Source organism: Macrobrachium rosenbergii, chromosome 20 (genome assembly GCF_040412425.1).
Source record: "Macrobrachium rosenbergii isolate ZJJX-2024 chromosome 20, ASM4041242v1, whole genome shotgun sequence".
NCBI classification, from domain to species: Eukaryota; Metazoa; Arthropoda; class Malacostraca; order Decapoda; family Palaemonidae; genus Macrobrachium; species Macrobrachium rosenbergii.
Window position 1 is genome coordinate 10,530,299 of NC_089760.1, and position 19,702 is coordinate 10,550,000.

General features: G+C 34.7%; 1 long non-coding RNA gene across 1 annotated transcript in view; it reads right to left on the reverse strand.

The window, feature by feature from the left end:
* The window catches only part of LOC136849043 (uncharacterized), a 39,509-nt gene that overhangs the window by 9,187 nt on the left and 10,620 nt on the right, over positions 1-19,702 (reverse strand). The window contains exon 2 of the long non-coding RNA XR_010856216.1: positions 15,332-15,453. This is a non-coding gene — a long non-coding RNA (uncharacterized lncRNA). The remainder of the gene's footprint in view (positions 1-15,331; positions 15,454-19,702) is intronic.

Below are 19,702 nucleotides of genomic sequence, written 5' to 3' on the forward strand. Positions count from 1 at the left end.
TGAACTTGATTCATAACCATTAGTAGAGGAAATAATATTATTTGATAATGTAATAATTACCTATGTAGATAACATCGTAATATTTGAACTTGCGTATGTGCATTAATATTTCCTCAAAGATATCATGAATCAAATTAAAACCTCCAAATTTTTTAACTAAAGTAGTTGCATGTTATGTGGGCACATCCTCTGAATCTGAACGACAGAAAAAAGAATCAATAAATTGATCAACAGACAGTTATACTTAATCCAAAAGAGAAACATGGGATGGGCCATTCAGAATGCAATGGCCATGAGTCATACAAATGCGTGGATTAATCTGAAAACAGACGAATAAAAATCTGTTTTAAAGACTAATTTGTTAAATTTACAGTACCTCTAACAGATTATTGTTTCTATGCCTTAAGATTTATTTTACCATATGACTTTGTAAAATGGTATTTTTTATCTGTAATTTATATTACTTGAAAACTATGCAGAATCATTAATATAATAAATACCAAAACGGCGTGTGGTATTTTTCCTTCGAAATATAAAATGTACACAAACACTTACACACACGAATGAAACGTAAGAATGAAGTTCCGACAATAGAGTAATAATTACTCTGGTAGTTTTCATTAATTTGTGCTCAAGTCTGCCAAACTTTTAATTAGCAGGTCATTTAGAAACTCTGGAAATACTCGATTCTCACAGCGAAAGTAAAGGTGATTATGATCTCTTTTTCAATCCAACGCAACCAAACTTATTTGTTTGTCAATAACTTGTTCCGAAAAAGTTTCTCCGCGTGAGGATGTTTTCAGATTTTAGGTAACACTCGCTTGGAAGAGCCGACATTTTGAAACGACAGATCCTGTTCTTCTGAAGTTGTCAGTCATTCCTAATGTCAAATAAAATTAGTACGATCTCGGGAAAGCGCGTATTTCCGGCAAGGGCAGCATCGACTTGTTCATATCAGAACAACTCCACTGATAAACTGTTCGTTTCCGCGACAAATATTTTTTGATGTATTAGATTTTAGAAACAGATTATCTGACATTCATCACTTGAAAATAGCAACCACTTTCTAGAAATCATGCAATGTATTAAGTACATTGTATTTATTAAACATAATAAGAAAAATATCTTATATACAGAATAAATAAACAAAAATACAAAGGAAAGTCCCTTTGAATTAAAGAAGAAAAGAATTTTTAGGTGGCTCAAATAATTACGAATGTATTCCTTTTCCAATTTCCAATGAAATTCCCTAGGTTCTCTTCTCGTACTTTTTTTTCTTAGCATTTAACTACGACTTTCTCCAATGTTTCCTCCGCCTAGGTTGCTTTTTTTTTTTTTAGTTTGTTTTGTGTTTTTTGTTTATGTCTGTTTGCTGGTAAGATTTACAGAGATGCTATATCTAGACTTTTGGGAGCATTTTGCCAAAGTTGTAGATCGAGTCTGGCAACAGTTTATCAATTTATCAAGTATTGGAGAAAGGGGAATATAACTTTTGGGTTTGAGTGCAATTTTGTAGGTGAATTGCTCAAATTTAAACATCTCCCAAAGAGATTATGTTTTTGCTCGTGTTGGCTACATTTTTGTCTTTTTGTTAGCAGTATTAAGAAAAAATATCTGTTGGATTTCCACGATAGTTTCATTCTAATGTGAGCTCCTGCTGCCAACAAGTGATTAGTTTTAATTTTCTGTAAAACAAAACTATTGTGACGGCTCTCTCTGTTCGTCCGCACTTTTTCTGTCCGCTCTCAGATCTTAAAAACTTCTGAGGCTAGAGGCCTGCAAATTGGTATGTTGATCATCCACTCTCCAATCATCAAACATACCAAACTGCAACCCTCTAGCCTCAGTAGTTTTTATTTTATTTAAGGTTAAAGTTAGCCATAATCGTACTTCTGGCACCAATATAGGTACCAACAACACAGGCCACCATCGGACAGTGGCTGAGTTTCATGGGCCGTGGCTGAGGCCACCACCGGACAGTGGCTGAGTTTCATGGGCCGCGGCTGAAAATTTCATACAGCGTTATACACTGTACAGAAAACTTGATTGCGCCGAAGAAACTTCGGTGTATTTTTTATTTTTTTTTGTAGAATTGAGACTGACTGATTGATTATGGTTATTAAAACTGGAGCCTACGTAGAATTAGGAATGTCACCTCTGGGTACAAGGGACTCTTTAGGAGGAAGAGATGCTGTGACTGTTTTATGCTCCCCTGGTTTAAAAAGCCGAAACCTCGTCCACAATTATCGTAGATTTGACTACATAATTTGAGAATTACTTTTGCAAAGAGATATTTTAACTGGAGCCTACATCTCCAGTTTTACTGTAAGAGTTCGTTTAGAGCCTAATAACTAAATAGTTTTCAGTCACAAAAAATATAAGCTTATAGGGGTTTGACGTCAGTGAAGTTATGCACGTTTATATTGTATTTTTTAACTTATTTTAAATACTCCAGGCTAAGGAAACTAAAACACTGTGCATATTACCAAAGATTTTCGCATTTACATTTGATCGTTACTTCTGAAAAGAAAGAATGAATGGGGCTTCTCCCTTCTTAATTTTTAAACTTTTATTTGAATGGGGCTTCTCCCTTCTTAATTTTTAAACTTTTATTTGCAGACTATGTGTTCATAATGATTTGATGTTAGTTGCGGTATACACACTGCCTGTTTTATTTGGTAGTGAGTCAGTCCAAAATAGCCTTTCTTCATTTTTCATTCCTAATCTTGAGATGGCTATCCTCTTAGAAACTTTGGGATTATAGACTAATCTCTGTTACTTTAACCTTACCTTGCCCCTCTGACTCAATTTGTGCTGCATCAGTTTTGTTTCTTTAGCCAATATAGCTATGCGAGAAATTTGCACGCACAAAGAAAGTTGCGTGTGGTGTGCATGTACTTTGCAAAGGTACCTGGTTAATGATGTAATAACATAATGTACAGTAAGGTAAAACTGAATCTATATATATATAAAAATGGATGTATGTATATTCAACATACACTCTGAAACGCATCGAGCAATTTCAACCAAACTTGGTATACATATTACTTACTATCTCGAAAAGAACACTGTATGGGTAAGAGCACAAATACCCCTGGCTGATACCACGCTGCTACCTGTGGCGTAAGACTGGGCCTCGTCAGCCCTCTCTGGCCAGCCGACTAAAGGACCTTTACAGATTTCACCACCCTTGGATAAAGCCGCTTGTGCAGGTAAACGCCAATATGGGAATTGACGCGTCCCCGTGCAATGCTCAGCAAGAACCTGGGTGACATTGGGTGAGGTTGGGGGGAGGGGGGGTGGGGGAAGAGGGTGACATGTAAAAATAACCGAAAATGACAGATATTAGTATCTAATCCATAGTTTTTGAGTTCGCTGAGATGAATAGTGACACTCTCGATGCCCTTCAAGTCGAAGTTCAGCCCCAATAGGAAGAAGGGGTGGGAAGGGGTGACATGTAAAAATAACAGAAAACGACAAATATTAGTGTCTAATCTGTAGTTTTTGAGGTCGGTGAGATGAATAGTGACACTTCCAATGGCCTTTAAGTCAAAGTTTAGCCCCGATTGGACTGTGGGGTGGGAAGGGGGGTGACATGTAAAAATAAACAAAAACGTCAGATATTAGTGTCCAATCCATAGTTTTCAAGTTTGCGGAGATGAATATTGACACTCTCAATGCCCTCTAAGTCCAAATTCAGCCCTGACAGTAAGTGGGGTTGAGAAGGGGTGTTAAGGTGGTGACATGTAAAGATAACAGAAAATGACAGATATTAGTGTCTAATCCATAGTTTTTGAGCTCGCTGAGATGAATACTGACACTCCTGATGCCCTTTAAGTCCAAGTTCAGCTTGGCCATTGATTGGCCAATCACCCAGTCACAGACCTGAGTCTCTTCCAGCCGTCACCGAGTCAACATCTATGCTGCGAAATATGTCTTTCAAAAGTTATAACCTCAGTTTTACCTGAAGAAAAGTAGTGTTTCTCACATCACTAAGCATCATCAAGTGAAATAAACATGAAATTTTTAATATAAAATATATTCTTTCATTCCTTACAAGACATCGATGTGCATTTATCATTTACCGTCTTGTTTTTCATACATAGATGGATGAAAATGTTCATGGGTAGGGCTATCAATATGAAAACAACAAGCAAAAGATTAAGAATATTAAAATGAGTGGGGATGAGCACAGACAATAGCCTCATGTTTATTTCACTATACATATCTTAGCATTAAGTTTACTGAAGTACATAATTCACACATCATTATAATCCTTAAATCATTGGTTGACGATGTTTGATGAAATTGAGAAACACTACTTTTCTTCAGGGTAAAACTGAGGTGTATCATAACTTTTTGAAAGACATATTTCAAGGAGAGGTCAGCGATGTTGACTTGGCCTGGAAGAGACCGACGGTTTCCAGCCCTTGACTGGCTGATCATTCAAGAGCGTCGTAAAGAGGGGTTGGATATTAGGGACATGGGTACTCTGAATTGATAACAGTAGTCTTCGGCCTATCTTGACTTCTGTATTGCAGGGTATTGTTCTGGGCCCTTGCCAATAGTAATTTGATACAAGATGCTATGTCACTGATAATGAATTTATAGCATAACTTCATAGAGGTTTGTATAAAGTGCATGATGTAGGGAAGTGGAAAGGGAAAATAAAAGTTTAGGATACTGTATTTACAGAACATCAAACTCAAGGAAAACGCAAAAATAAGACCTGGGTCAGTCAGATGTGTTCAAAGATAGAGAATGAAATATATCACATTTGGCTGATGACAAAACGAAAATGCTCTAATTATTATCAGCATCTTTTGAACATAGCAAATGAAAGCGGGGATTTGAGGGGGTGGGGAGGGTGGAGGGAGGGTGGGGAGACAGTTAATAAGAGTTAAGGGGGGCTATAAGTAAAATGAAGAATGGCAAAGCTCCAGGCTCATCAGTGGCGCAAATTGAAATGTTGAAGTTACTCAATGTAGAGGGGCAAGAATGGATTCAGGAACTGTCAAGGGCAATCTGAAAGGAGAAAGTAATGCCAGCAGACTGTGGAGAAAGTTTGTTGGTGAACGTGTTTAAACAGAAAAGAGATATCATGGTATGTGGTAATTACAGAGGACTCATACTAACAGAACTTTTGTTGAAGGTTTTAGAAACAATATACAGGATGAGAGATTGAGAGCAATTTCGAAGATGGTAAATAACAGTACTGTTTCTTTAGAGGGAGAGGTACGGTTAATCTGTTGTTATAATACAACAAACCCGGAAAAATAGTCTGGAAGGTAATTGGTAGTTTTATTGTGCATTTATAGAACTAGAAGAGACATTTGATAAAATTCGAAATGAGTTAGTGATTTGATGCCTAAGAAAGGGGAAGGGGACAAAAAAGTTGGCCAGGTTGGTTGAAATGATGTATAAAAGAATAGGGGCAGCAGTAGTAACAGCCCGTGGCAAAACAGGAATGCTTGAAGTTAGAGTTGGCTTACATCAAGGACTGGCACTTAGCCCATTCCTATCTCTAATAGTTATGGATGCAGTGAGCTAACAACGATTACAGCAAAGACTGATGAAGAAATGCAAAGAAGGCTATGTGTCAGGAATATTTTGAACTGGGTAGTATATAGGTAATTGTGGGTAAAGGTGAGGATATGGCATCTAGCATGCAGGGAGGGGATAAGTTATTTATACTAGATAAGAGAGGCCCAGATTTGAAACATGTAAACTTCTGCTTTAAGCCAGGAAGGAAAAGTAGAAGCTGAGACTGAACGCAGGATAAAAACAGCTTGAGGGAAATGGAGGGAGGTGGCAGTAATGTTTGATAAAAGAATGCCAAATAAACTAAAAAGAAAGAATTATTGTACTGTAATCAGACCTCTCATAATGTATGGCTTAGAAACATGGGCAATGAGAAGGAAGGAGGAACAGAAGCTGTGGCAAAGAGTGATGAGGATACTGAGGTGGATTTTGGGGAACTCACTGCGTGAGAGGCTAGAAAATGAACTAATTAAGAGACAGGCAAGAGCGGTAAAGAATACTGATATGGTAAGAGTGTCGAGACTGAGATGGCTTGGGCATGTGGTGAGGATGAGTGAGGAGGGATGAATGAAAAGATCTCAGATGGAACCTATTATGGATAGAAGGTTGTGAGGGAGGCAAAGGATTAATGGCTTATTAGAGAGGATTTAGAGAAAAAGGGTATAGCAGAGGAAGAGGCTAATTGACAGAAATAGTTGGATAAGAGTCATCAAGGCAACTGACCCCTTAACTTAAAGAGGTCGATAGGTTGTGAGGAAGAAAATTCACGTTATCATTTCTTCATTAGGAGGTCTTTTACTTGAAAATCACTTTCTAAATAATTCCATTTACGCTTTTGCAACTAGGATAACCTCAATATCTTTTGCTTTAGTCATTTCCCTTCTCTCTTTTTTTTTTTAAATCTTTGCTTTCTTAGATTGACCTTACCTCATGAATCACGATTTTTTTTATTTATCATCTACTGGACTTTATTTATGAAATATCAGATTTTGATAATTTCCCGAAATACTTGAACAATTTTGCTCTTCAGTGTTGTTCACATTTCATGTCTGACTTGTAACTGGACTGGTCTGATCAAAGAGGCTACAGATAGAAGAAAGCAGGTAATGCCTCTACGAACTCTACAAAAGTGCTTTATTTCAATACTACTGCGCAACTCTCTCTTGATAGCCCTTCTTTGGCTGAGTCGGTTGAGCTTCAGACTGTCATTCGATGGGCCGGAGTTCAATTCCCGCGGCCGGCTGGTGAAGAGTTAGAGGAATTTATTTCTGGTGATATAAATTCATTTCTCGCTATACTGTGGTTCGGATTCCACAATAAGCTGTAGGTCCCGTTGCTAAGTAACCAATTGGTTCTTAGCCACAAAATAAGTCTAATCCTTCAAAGGAGAGCTGTTAATCAGCTCAGTGGTCTGGTAAAACTAAGGTATACTTAATTTTAACTCTCTCTTGAGTCTTGAGGCTACTTAATCAAGAATTTTAACATCCAAAGCGAAGCTGCATATAATTTTTTTTTCTCCAAATTTTAATGCTATCATATTCGTCTTGTTTTTCTTTTCTGGATATTCATGACATATTAAAGAAAATATATGTAGTTATGATCAAGCGCATAATGGTATCAATGAAATCTGTAGTGCGATGCTGGTAGTCCAGGTATAAGAAGAGACATTCGGATATTTTCGGGCAGTAACACGTCTGTGTCTGGATAAATGACGCCATGGATCTCTGCCTCTGAGAGAAATAGTGCACTATTAAAACTGTCCTTCTTTTGTTTTTCCCTCACGATGCTTTTGTTCATGTCATCCGTCGATATCTTTTCTTTTTATTTCTATTTACGATGTGGCATAAAAGAAGAAAGGAAAAGATTGGGATAATTTTTGGCCTTCTCCCACAGCTGAGTGAAAGAATTATTTGATATTAACTTGTAAAATTAGGTTATTTATGCTGCTTATTTTAGCCTTCTATTATATGTCCTTTTACTGAACGAACGGCTACTTCTGTGTTATTCTTTTTCATATTTTATATCACTGTCAAAACTTAAAAAGAAGACCACATTCAGTTCACGGACTATAGGGGAATAATTATTAGTATTAATAATGGTTTTATCCAGGGAGGCCAAAATTTTCTTTTCTAAAACTCATATCAGAATGCTAATCTTTATATAAATGACCGAAAAAAGTGCTGTCATAAGTTACATTAAATTTCATCTAGCATTGCCTATCTGTAAATCGGTTTTATCTAATAGAAAAACATCAAAACCATCATGGGCTTGTTTCTTTCCCCAATTTATTTACTTTTTTGACAAACACATCGAGTATAAAGTTCTATCGATTTTCACGTTCATCAGAAGTCACACGTAAAGAACACTACTAAAACTTTTAGGGATTTAGCTAAAAAAATAAAGAAAAATGGCCAACTCATAGTTGTTTTGGAAGAAAATATAATCGTGGAGATCGTATTGACAGGTCTGGTGATCAGAGAATTTATAGCAACTCGATAGTTCGCTGTCAGCATTCATTGACCTGGTAATGACCGGCTATTTACATCATGAATTATATCTGATGAATAATCTGCTTATGGAAATTTGCTTAAATATCATCAGAATAAAAAGATATGTCATTTTAAATTGTTTTAATTTATGTAGTGAACTCTTGCGTATACAAAATGGCTTATTCAAGCTTGGAGCACGACGGTATATTGATTTCAAGGATTAGAAAATTTTAAGTAACATTTTCCCCTACTATATAGAATCAGAACTCAAACTAACGTTCCCTTTCGTTAATGATTGTGTCTGTATTTCAGGCCATATTAATGATCGTAGAGGATCGCCAAGGAAGTTCTCAGCACACCCCCCTCATTGGTTCAAAATCATCAGTATTCATTGGAATGCGAACTCTCCCATATATTTTGATCTGTTGAAAGTATTTATGTTCATCCATACTTAGACACGTAATTACAACTCGATAAAACGCAAAGAAAAAATCTATGAAATGTTGCCATTCAAATTTTTTTTATACAATACTCTGAAGAACACTTCGAAAAACAGACGCAAAACATTTATCAATACACAAATAAAAAATAACATGAAATCCTTGAGGTATGGTGGAAGGGAAACCAGCTCCAATAGACATGTTAACCTTACAGTATTGAAATTAGTTTACCCTTCGATGATATTTCCCAGCGCTATTCCCTCCTCCTTGATGGATGCAGACATTTGCTCAACTGTTACCAAGGAGCAGTTGCTGGAGGGAATGAATTAAACAGAGCTCTGTTTAATCAAGCGGCTGCTACCAGACTAAATGTCAGGGAGGACACTGATGGAAGGCGATGGTATATTAGGGAATCGGTTTTCGGTTTTGTTCGGTTCCCCATTCTAGGTTAGATGCGTATGTATAGAAAGCGGATGGCTACACATATAGATTCTGTATAGATGGGTAAATACCTATACATATTAATTCTGTATAGAAGGGCTGATGCCCACACATTTAAATTCTGTATTGATCGGTAGATACCTAAACATATAAATTCTGTATAGAAAGGCAGATACCTAACAAATTCTGTATAGAAAGGCAGATATCTAACATAAATTCTGCATAGAAAGGCAGCTGCCTACACATAAATTCTCTATAGAAAGGTAAATAACTACAGGTATAAATTTTTTATATACAGGTAGATACCTACACATAAATTCTGTATAGAAAGGCAGATACCTAACATAAATTGCCTTTAGAAAGACAGATACCTACACATAAAATTCTCTATAGATGGGTAGATATCTACACATAAATTCTGTATAGAAAGGTAGATACCTGCTTGGCTTTTATTTGTAATTATTTGGTATTGTTGTCCAAGTTGCTGTGCTTTTTTTTCTCATGGGGAAAAACAGGAGCAATGTAGATGTGAAGGTTGTGGACGGGTAACAGGCTACTTTATTTCTCTTACATCTGCCCACCCACATAAGTATTGTTTTCATTGTTGAGGTGAGCTTTGTGTCCATTCTTCCCTATGTGAGGAATGTGTTGATTGACCTCCTTAATGAGGAAAGTTTATCAAGGGGAAAAGGATGGACAAAAGGTGTTCACCCTCATCAGGTACTGGTCCTCAAAGAGTCCTTTAGGGGCTAAAGAAAGTTTGATTCCTTCCATTGGGGAACTTGCACACCTGGAAGGACCTTCTCCTCCAGAGCTGCTAATGACAGAATTAGAACAACATTCTCAGGAGTTAATTGTGTTCATTCATGAATGCAATAATCTGAAAATGGAACTTTGGCTGCTTGCCAGCCTATGGTCTCGTCTCAAGAGTTTCTGGGTTGACCTCTATAAACACATTTGTTGGTAAAACTACCTTGGTAACAATTGGCACATGGTGCTTTGAAAGAGAAGAAACTTGTTTTACAGATTTAGTAGTACTCTTGCCTCCTGCAGATAGAGCAAAATCTTTCCCAAACTGCATTCACAACAGAAAATATATTACATTCAAGTGGATTTAGAGTCCATGACACTTCAATCAGAATCAGCAGTCTGATGGCTGGCTAATGACTTTGACTTCAGCAGGAAGGCCTAGCCTTCAATGCCTTGGAGTCAGATGTCTTGGAGTCTATGGCTGTGTCTGCCCATTGAGTAGTACCCCGTTGGGGGGGGGGGATTTACCATCAGTGCACCTCATGGGGTGCACTGTAGGCATTACTAAAGGGTTTTCTTTTCCATACAAGCAGTTTAGTAATCAGTTCCTTACTCTTGTTTCCTAGAATATGTTTGTAGACGATTAAGTTAAGAAGGACGAATTCTATGGATACTATCCTCAACTGAGGTGTGTCTTTTAAACACTCACATAATCCTTAGGTCCTCAATTGTCAGGCTCAGCAAGATCTTCCTCCTCTGGTACTACAAGGAAACCTATCTATCACAAACCAAGACAACCTACACAAGCATCTACACCTAAGAAAGGTGATGAAGCTTCTCAGTCCTTTTGGCCTCCCCAGCACTTTCAACCTCCCCTTACAGCCCAGCCTACAGTAGGAGAGGCAGTAAAATCAGGTGAGGAAGCATAACATTTTCCACTACCATGAGTAGGGGGTTGCCTTTCTCATAGATGGATCAAGTGGCAGGAACTGAAAGCGGGGCACCAGGTGGTGTTGGTTACAGGATTCCATTAACAGGCTGCCAGTCCCCTCTCCCATACAGCCCAATTCAGTTTCCTTCTTACCAACAATATTCCAAGAAAGACCTTATCTTGGCAGAAGAGTTAAAAGTAATGTTAGAGGAAGATGCTGTAGAGGTGGTGAAATGGCCACATCTAAGTTTCTATAGCTATTAATTCCTGGTGGAAAAAGCAACTTGGGGATGGAGACTGCAATTGACTTATCTTTCTTGAATGATTATGTACAACAGACTCCTTTCATTTCTGTTTCATATAAGCTTCAGTCAGATAAGGAAACTTCAAACTTGCAATAGATTTTCAGGATATGTACTCTCAGATATCCATTCATCATAACCCTTGGGGATATGTATGTTTTGTATGCAGAGAGAGTCTGCAGTTCAAGGCTCTCTACTTTGGAATGTGTTTAGCTCAGCAACTTCTCATGAGAGGGTTCATTTTATTTTCAGGTTGGACTAATTCGGGAATTATTGATCTTAGGGTGATAGACCAGTGAAGTAGCCCAATGGCTTATTAACATTTTGAAGATGTTAGCTGTGTTGCTAGCTCTGCTATCATTTCAAGACAAGATAAGTGGTCATTCACTGGAGTGTATGAGTGCCAACACCATAGTAGTGGCCTATGTAAACAAGCAAGGGGGTACTATGTCTCAAACTCTGGATTTATCTGAGATAATCCATGAGTGGGCAATCCTCATTCAGTAAAGCAGTGAGCTAAATACATTCCGAGCAATTTACTGTAGATGTGTTTTAGACCAGCTCAGTCACCATGGACATGTGATGGGTATGGAGAGGTCTCTTCATCCCATGTAGCAAAAAAGTTGTCCAAAAAAGTTAGCGTCCTCCTCCTCTTGATCTCTTTGCAACCAGGTGGACAAGAAACTGCCAGTCTTTTACTCTCTGATTCTGGATCCTTGGGTGGTACTGAAAGATGCATTCCAAAAACTCTTTGGCAAGCTGGACATTCGTGCATTTCCACATTCAGTCTTTTTTTTATTAATCCGAACCTATGACTAACCATGGCGGTTCCTCTGTGGCCACAGGGAGAATATTATGCAGATCTGCTATTGCTTTCAACAGAGATTCCACTCTTCTTCGTCAACCCCTAGTTCAAAGGTACCATCATAAGTTCACTCCCTTAGTTTTGACAGCTGGAGGCTATCCAATATATCCTCCAAGAGAGAGGGTTTCCTCACACGGTTGCACAGAAAAAGTCAGGATATCACCAATAATCTTCTATCAATGTTTATCGAGAAAAGTGACCCATTTTCTATGATTTGTGTTATAGATAGTGTACTTCTCCAATTGTGAAGTTGACTAATAAAGTTTGTGAGTGTAATGGGAAGTGCCTAGAGGGCACAGATGGTATGGTGTTGATTGGGGATGGTGATAAGTAACTGCAGCTACTGATAAAAACCCTGATATTCTCTGTAAGGGAAGAAAGATAAAAAAAGTGAATGAGTTATGAATTAGGGTTAATGGCAAATGAAAATCAGGAAAAATAAGCAATGTATATGAAAATGGATGAAGTAAGAATCTAAGTAGATTATTCTTATATTTGGCTGGGAGTAAACGTATATGATAATAGTAAGACGAAAGAAGAGCTAAGTCAGAGAAGAGATAAAACAAGAAAAGGAAAATATGAGAAATATTTGAAAGAGAAAACGAGTATTTAGGAAACCAATGTTGGAGTGTATGAAGGAATTTTTGATACAACTTTCCATTATGTAGTCAAATAATGATGTTGAATGTAAAAGAAAAAAAATATCTGAAGATGGTGAGATGACTTTCTATAAGAAAAAGAAGTCCCTTGCTAAATGTCACATGAGTTCAATATTGATCCCAGAGACTTCGCACATCCTTATTTCAAGATGTTTCAAGCATTTTTTTGTCAATTACAAAGTTTAATCAACTGCTGGCTTTTTCATGAGCAATTTTTCTCGACCTGTTTCTTTCCAATTAAGAAGTTTTATGGAAGCGTTGTCTTCGAGTTGTTACGTCTAAAATGTGTATTCTATTGTATTTCTCAGGTTTAAAGAGACTTTGCATTGAGTTCAGTATTTCCACTACAGAACATATTGTACATATATGACGTAACTTTAATGATTCAGTTACGGTATATAAGCAACAGTGATGAATTATTTTTTGGTTATCTGGTATTGCAACATAGAACCATAACAAATGTTAGGAGTCTTGTGAATGGGTAACAGCAGAAGAATACTTCCCCATAACTATATGCTTTCATATGTACATTCATGTTCTTTCTACATAATGTACAAAGCAATCAATACGTAAACAAGAATAGGTGGAAAACTAGATCACTGGAGAAATATGTAAACATATTACTATTAACACAGAATTAAACTTTTCCCCTCTGATGTAACTTTAATTACGAAGGACCCGTATCAGGTAATTTTATTTTACTTGTGATACAAACTGGTATTTACCTTGTGAAATGAATTCAACTGTAGCATAGCTAACATAAAAGGAACCATCTGTACATTTTTGTCCATAACTGTATTCACTTTTGGGATATACCTATAATAGCAGCATAGCTAGCATAAAAGGAACCATCTGTACATTTTTGTCCATAACTGTATTTACTTTTGGGATATACCTATAATAGCAGAAAATAATCCTGATATATAACATTCATCAACATTGAATAATATCCAATTTACGTTAAAGTACTTTCATATTGTTCAGCTGAAACTACTCATTTCAAAGCTTTACTCAATATTCATTCATTTCTTGAACTGCCTCGCTTATTAATGTCAGTCGTCCAACTGAAGTAGTTACTACTTATTCATAACCTCACAAGTAAGTTTCTGTAAGTGTCCTCTTACTATAACCTTAAACAAAATTAAGGCTGCAATAGGCCACGTTCAAGTCGTAAAATTTTAGTGCATCATTATTAAGGTAATTTTTCCTTCGTTATAGCAGGACAGACATGTAATTTTATTTTTCATTACTTTTTAAATTATAAAAAAATTCAGCCCTTTTATCATTATCAGTACCTCAAATACCTCACAATAGAAAGTGTATCATATAAAGTATATCTTGGACCAGCTGCAACTAATGGGCAAATATCTCGTTTCTTTTGGTACCCTCTTTCTTTTTCTCGGTGGAGGAAACTAATGATGGAATTTCTCTTTACTGTGAGACGAGGCTTATTTTGACCATTTCTGTCCCGAAGACCCAAGAAATGGAAGATTTTTTTTTTTCCCTTTAATGACTAATTAGTTTAATTCCGTTTCGTTGCGGTGTTTTTCATTCTTATATATTGATTTTTTTTCTATGTCAAGTGAACGCTTATCATCATTACATCTCTCTCTCTCTCTCTATATATATATATATATATATATATATATATATATATATATATATATATATATATATATATATATATATATATATATATATATATATATATATATATATATATATATGTGTGTGTGTGTGTGTGTGTGTGTGTGTGTGTGTGTGTGTATATTAAAGGACCTCATTCAAACTGGATGGTATCTAATGGAGTGTTTATTCAGAGAAGTTACAAGCTTTCTTGGACAAACAGTCCACATTATCAAGTATCCGTACAGTGTACGGATACTTGATAATGTGGACTGTTTGTCCAAGAAAGCTTGTAACTTTTTCTGAATAAACACTCCATTAGATACCATCCAGTTTGAATGAGGTCCTTTTAGTATTTCTACTAATGCACAGAACAATTGTGTATGTGATAAAGTTAATATATACGTATATATACATATATATACACAATATATGTATATATATATATATATATATATATATGTATATATATACATATGTATACAAGACGGACAAAATTGCAAGAATTGGATTCTAAAGCTTTGTATTAGAGGAAAAGAAACTATCTGTGAAAGTGAAATCTGAGAATTACATAAGTATACAAGGTGAATAATAAAGCTGTGTGCTGACGGGTATCGATAATCGTAAAACGAGTAATAGAAGTCACATTTCGACTGAGAAGGTAAGGACATAAGATGAGATGAAGTTGGGATTCGATCAAAAGGCTTTCCCATGATTCAATCTAATCAAGTAGCGGGACAAAGGGAATAAATCGAATATGAGAACGGTTCTTCATACACTGACGATGAAGCTTTAAGATCTGGAACGAGTATAGGAATTTAGGGCATCCAAAGACTACATCTAATTTCATCAAAGCAGATTTAGAATTTCGAACAACTGACTTCCTAAAGAGAAGTTCAAATTAACCTGGCCACCTAATATATTTTTAAAACTTTGAGACATAAAAAATACAATCGTACAAGAGACAGAAATTAAAAAAAAAATGGTATCTGAGAGCATCGAACTTGAATAAGTTGAAGGATCCTGTTTCAGGGAAGCTCACAAGATTGAACTTCATATATTAATACTATATATGGTAATTCGAGGATAAGTGTTAAGCAAAAAATTAAGAAAAAATGGAGAACTAAATCATTACCGGAAGCTTGGAAGGGAGAAGTAGTAGACAAAAGTGGATCGTTAACATAGTAGGTGAAAAGTACAAGCGAGAGTATATAATTCAGGAGATCGTTTACTTTAAAGGGAAGGGAATTAATTTAAAGCGATTAGATAAAACTGGATAGAACTTACATGAGTAAACCCATCAGCAGGACGTCTGGGTATCAGACTGTCAAATGTCTTGTTGATGTCTTGGGAGGAGACAAATAACCCTCCAATGTCTTGGAGGTGATGGGGTCATATCCGACACACAACTGAAAAGAGACATTTCAATTATCAATCTATCATAATAACGTCTATATTGCGTAGAAAAACAAACCTGGTATTTCTTTTAAAACCCCATAAATCTTAGTAATTGTTCTTCTAAGGATACATAGAAAATAAATAAATAGATAAATAAATAAAAAAAATATAACTTTTAAGCACCATATCAGATCAGCTTCTAGCATCCAGGGTCACTCATTTAGCAGTCATGGTTATATATTTTCAGGTGCTTTGAAATCACATATTAGTCAGTTTTAGTTATTGGAGTCGATTTTCTAAAAACTTTACTTTTAGCTCCAGAGGAGGCCATGTTTATCTCTAAACAAAATCAGTTGGAAATAGAGACATAAGTAAAATACTCCAGTTGAGCATTATATTTACTGTGCTTTAGGAAACTGGTATTGATATTGTTTACTAACAGAAGTCTTTTCAACGTGCAAAAAATATATTGAAGTCAAAATCTTTTCCTTTTGTTGTACAATAAGTCAAGGTCCTAAGATTCCAGAAAGGGTGAAAATGTTCTTTTTATTATGAAAATAAAATTGAGACTTGAACCCTATAAAATTTTTGAAAAACTGACACCAAGTCCTACCTCTAAGCATCTCATTATATCCTTTCTAACTGAGCAATTGTTCATATTTAAACTTTATTATATAGTTGTCACAAAATCTTCACTGCCTATAATATCATAAAATCTTGTGAAAATGTTATTCATATTAATTTTAGATTCGGAATTTTTTTTTTATTTTCGTTAACAGCATGTACTTTTTTCTGCTAATGATCATATATTTGTTATACTATGCATGCAGATGATTAACATTACAATGATCAAACATCATGCAAGACAATCAAGATTCATTACATAAAATGCCAGAATAGCGTGTGATACTGATATTAAAATAATAAACGGATTTTTATTCAGCAAAAACACGGTGCAAAAAACCAACAAAATGGTTATTACTTTTCAAGGGGAACGTGCCTCGCTTACTAATGGTTCCTGCAAAAGAAAGCAGCACTCCAAAAACGCAAGGGGAAAAATATATGGAATGTGATCTGTTTTCTCTCTGAAATGAGGACTGAATTTACCTTATTAAACTTCACCTTGAGGAGAAAAATTACGAAAGTAATGATCCATATTGGGAATGTAACGATCCATACTATAATGATAAAAATATTGGTCAATTATGGTGATTTTCCTTCGTACATAGACAAGTAAAATCATGCAGAACCGAATATAACTGGGCGATGTAAAAAAATTCTTGCAACGTAAGGTAGAATGTGTTAGTTTCATGGAGCAGTATGAGGTCAGCCTAGTAATATTTGAAGTATATTTTTCCAAGAAATGAATGGACTTCTTACATATTGTATATATGCAGTTTTTATGTGTAATGGAGATTTAAGTGAATTGGTTTTTTACAAGAATACGGTTATTTCATGATATACATGAGTTGTGTTATAGAATTAAAATGGTATTATATTGGTTTTACTGTACATCAAAACGATACTATATATTGGTTTTGCTATAAATGACATAAAGCCATAATATAATTTTAAGATACTTTAACCCCAACCCCCTCAAATTAGCATATTTGAAGGCCAATGTGATTGGTGAAATCAGCCGTCTGACCTTTTCGAATCAAGGCAAAGGAATGTGAAAAAGCCAAATAAATAAATAGACAAATACATAAATAGATAAACCAATAAATTAATTCATTAATTAGCAAATAAATAAGATATATCACCAAGAACAATTTTAAGTGGATTGAACGGTATAGTTACAGAGGAAATTAATACTCACTAGAGATAGCATTTGATGTTTAAAGACTTTAGCTTTAGGATGATCATATGGTTATTTCTTTCATTTTAGGAGATAACAGAACCAAATTCCAGAGGCAACTGGTCAATTTGATCGTTCGTATTTATTTCATTTCATAGGGTAAAAATATTCGAAGCATTAAGGTCAGTCAGAAAATCCTTTTAGTATTAGGCTTAGATTAGTTTCTTTTTTTTTTTTTTTTTGCTTGAAAACTAATTTTACATTCATCAAGCCACGCTGTACTTATTTGCCCGGGGTTATAGTGTTGGACTTATGTCTGGGGAGTTTCATCTTTTGCCGGTCACTTTCATAAGACTGGATTTAAAGAAATTTGTATAATGAATGATGTAGCGCTTGATAATCATCCTCTAGGTCGAAAATTATCTTTCTTTATTTTACTGGTATTAATTCGGGCAGGAAAGCACTAAGTATTTACCGGTATGTATGTATATATATATATATATATATCATATATATATATATATATATATATATATATATATATATATATATATATATATATATATTTATTCATATATATACATATAAATATATATATATATATATATATATATATATATATATATATATATATATATATACTGTATATAATATATATATATATATATATATATATATATATATATTATATATTATATATATATGTATATATTTATATACATACATATTCATTTATTCGTATGTGTGTATGTATGTTTATGCATTTCCGTGTATGCATAATTCCTTTGCATTTTCATTTAGCGCTTATATCCAAAACACATAAAATCGCATTTAAACTGAGCTCACTACGGAATGAACAAGTTTAAATTGCACTTTATATCAATCCGCTTGACACGTCTGATGGTGCACGAATTTTCCGCTTTAGTTCCACTAGTGCAGTAATTTATATATACCTATTTTGATATTTTGTCATTTCGACAGAAATTGTGTAAATATAAAATGAACCCTTATGAAATCTGCAAATTCAATCAAACAAATTTCTTTTGTTTTTTCTATAATAAAATTCTCTCTAAACTTGGAAGAGTTGAGTAGAAATATAGCAAAGTGTCTTACATATTCCAAGTTATGCCTGACTCACTGTTCAGAAATGATTTAGAGTGGAAAAATACTGCAAGAATTACCGGAGCTAAATTGGTTAGGCGAATAAAAAATAAACAATGGAAAACGAATAGCGTCCGAAATCCTGTTTCAGAAACAGAAGATCTGAATCTCGTCGAGTATAATTAATGCTGTCATCCCAGTACGAAGTTTCACGTTGAAAGAAACACCCAAAAAAGTACAGATGCATGTAACTCCACTCATTATCAAAAATTCATAACTGCTAAGTATTTAACCACATACATAAGCTAATCGCCTAAGAATAAATAATAGTCATTATATATATATATATATATATATGATTGGTATATATTGGTTTTCATTTTAGTGCAGAATATTTTTTCTTTGTTATAATTTATAAAAATTTATATATATGTATATATATACATATATCTATCTATCTATCTATATATATATATATATATATATATATATATATATATATATATATATATATATATATATATAAATAATAAGTCTTTTGACGAACTATGTGCTGGCCTGTGAAAGGCATATCCGGTGCAGGTGCATCTATGTTGACATTGGAGGTTTCCACAGTTAGATACAGCGGGTATCTGGCGCGTTCATTTGTGCCTTCTGATCATGTGACAGATTGATGGAAGCGTTGTGATCCCTCGAACACTGAACTGGTGTCGTCACGTTTCCGGGGAGGGATTGTTAAGTGAGTGTGTGGGCCTTTGCCTGGGGATAGGATACAGGGAGAGGAGTCGACGAGTGAGAAGGAATGTGCTAGCCCACGGGTGGGCCATCGCTACCAGAGAATCTCAGGGATGTAAGCTGATATGATGCTGTTTTTAAAACCGATGCAATAAGAGATTATGACCCTAATTGACCTTGTGTAGGGTCATAACATATATATATATATATATACTCGATATATATATATATATATATATATATATATATATATATATATATATATATATATATCTTCTATCTATCTATCTACTATCTATCTATATATATATATATATATATATATATATATATATATATATATATAAACCGATATATATATATATATATATATATATATATATATATATAATATATATATATATACATATATATATATATATATATATATATATATATATATATATATATATATATATATATATATATATATATATATATATATAATATTTATAAGTATGACTCTGCGGGTATTGGTACAGTGACACAGTGAGACAGATACGATTACCTTCTATTGAATTCCAGACTCAAAGGGATAGTAGATACGCGCAGTAGCTATGTATGTCACGGGGGAATGGAAACAATGG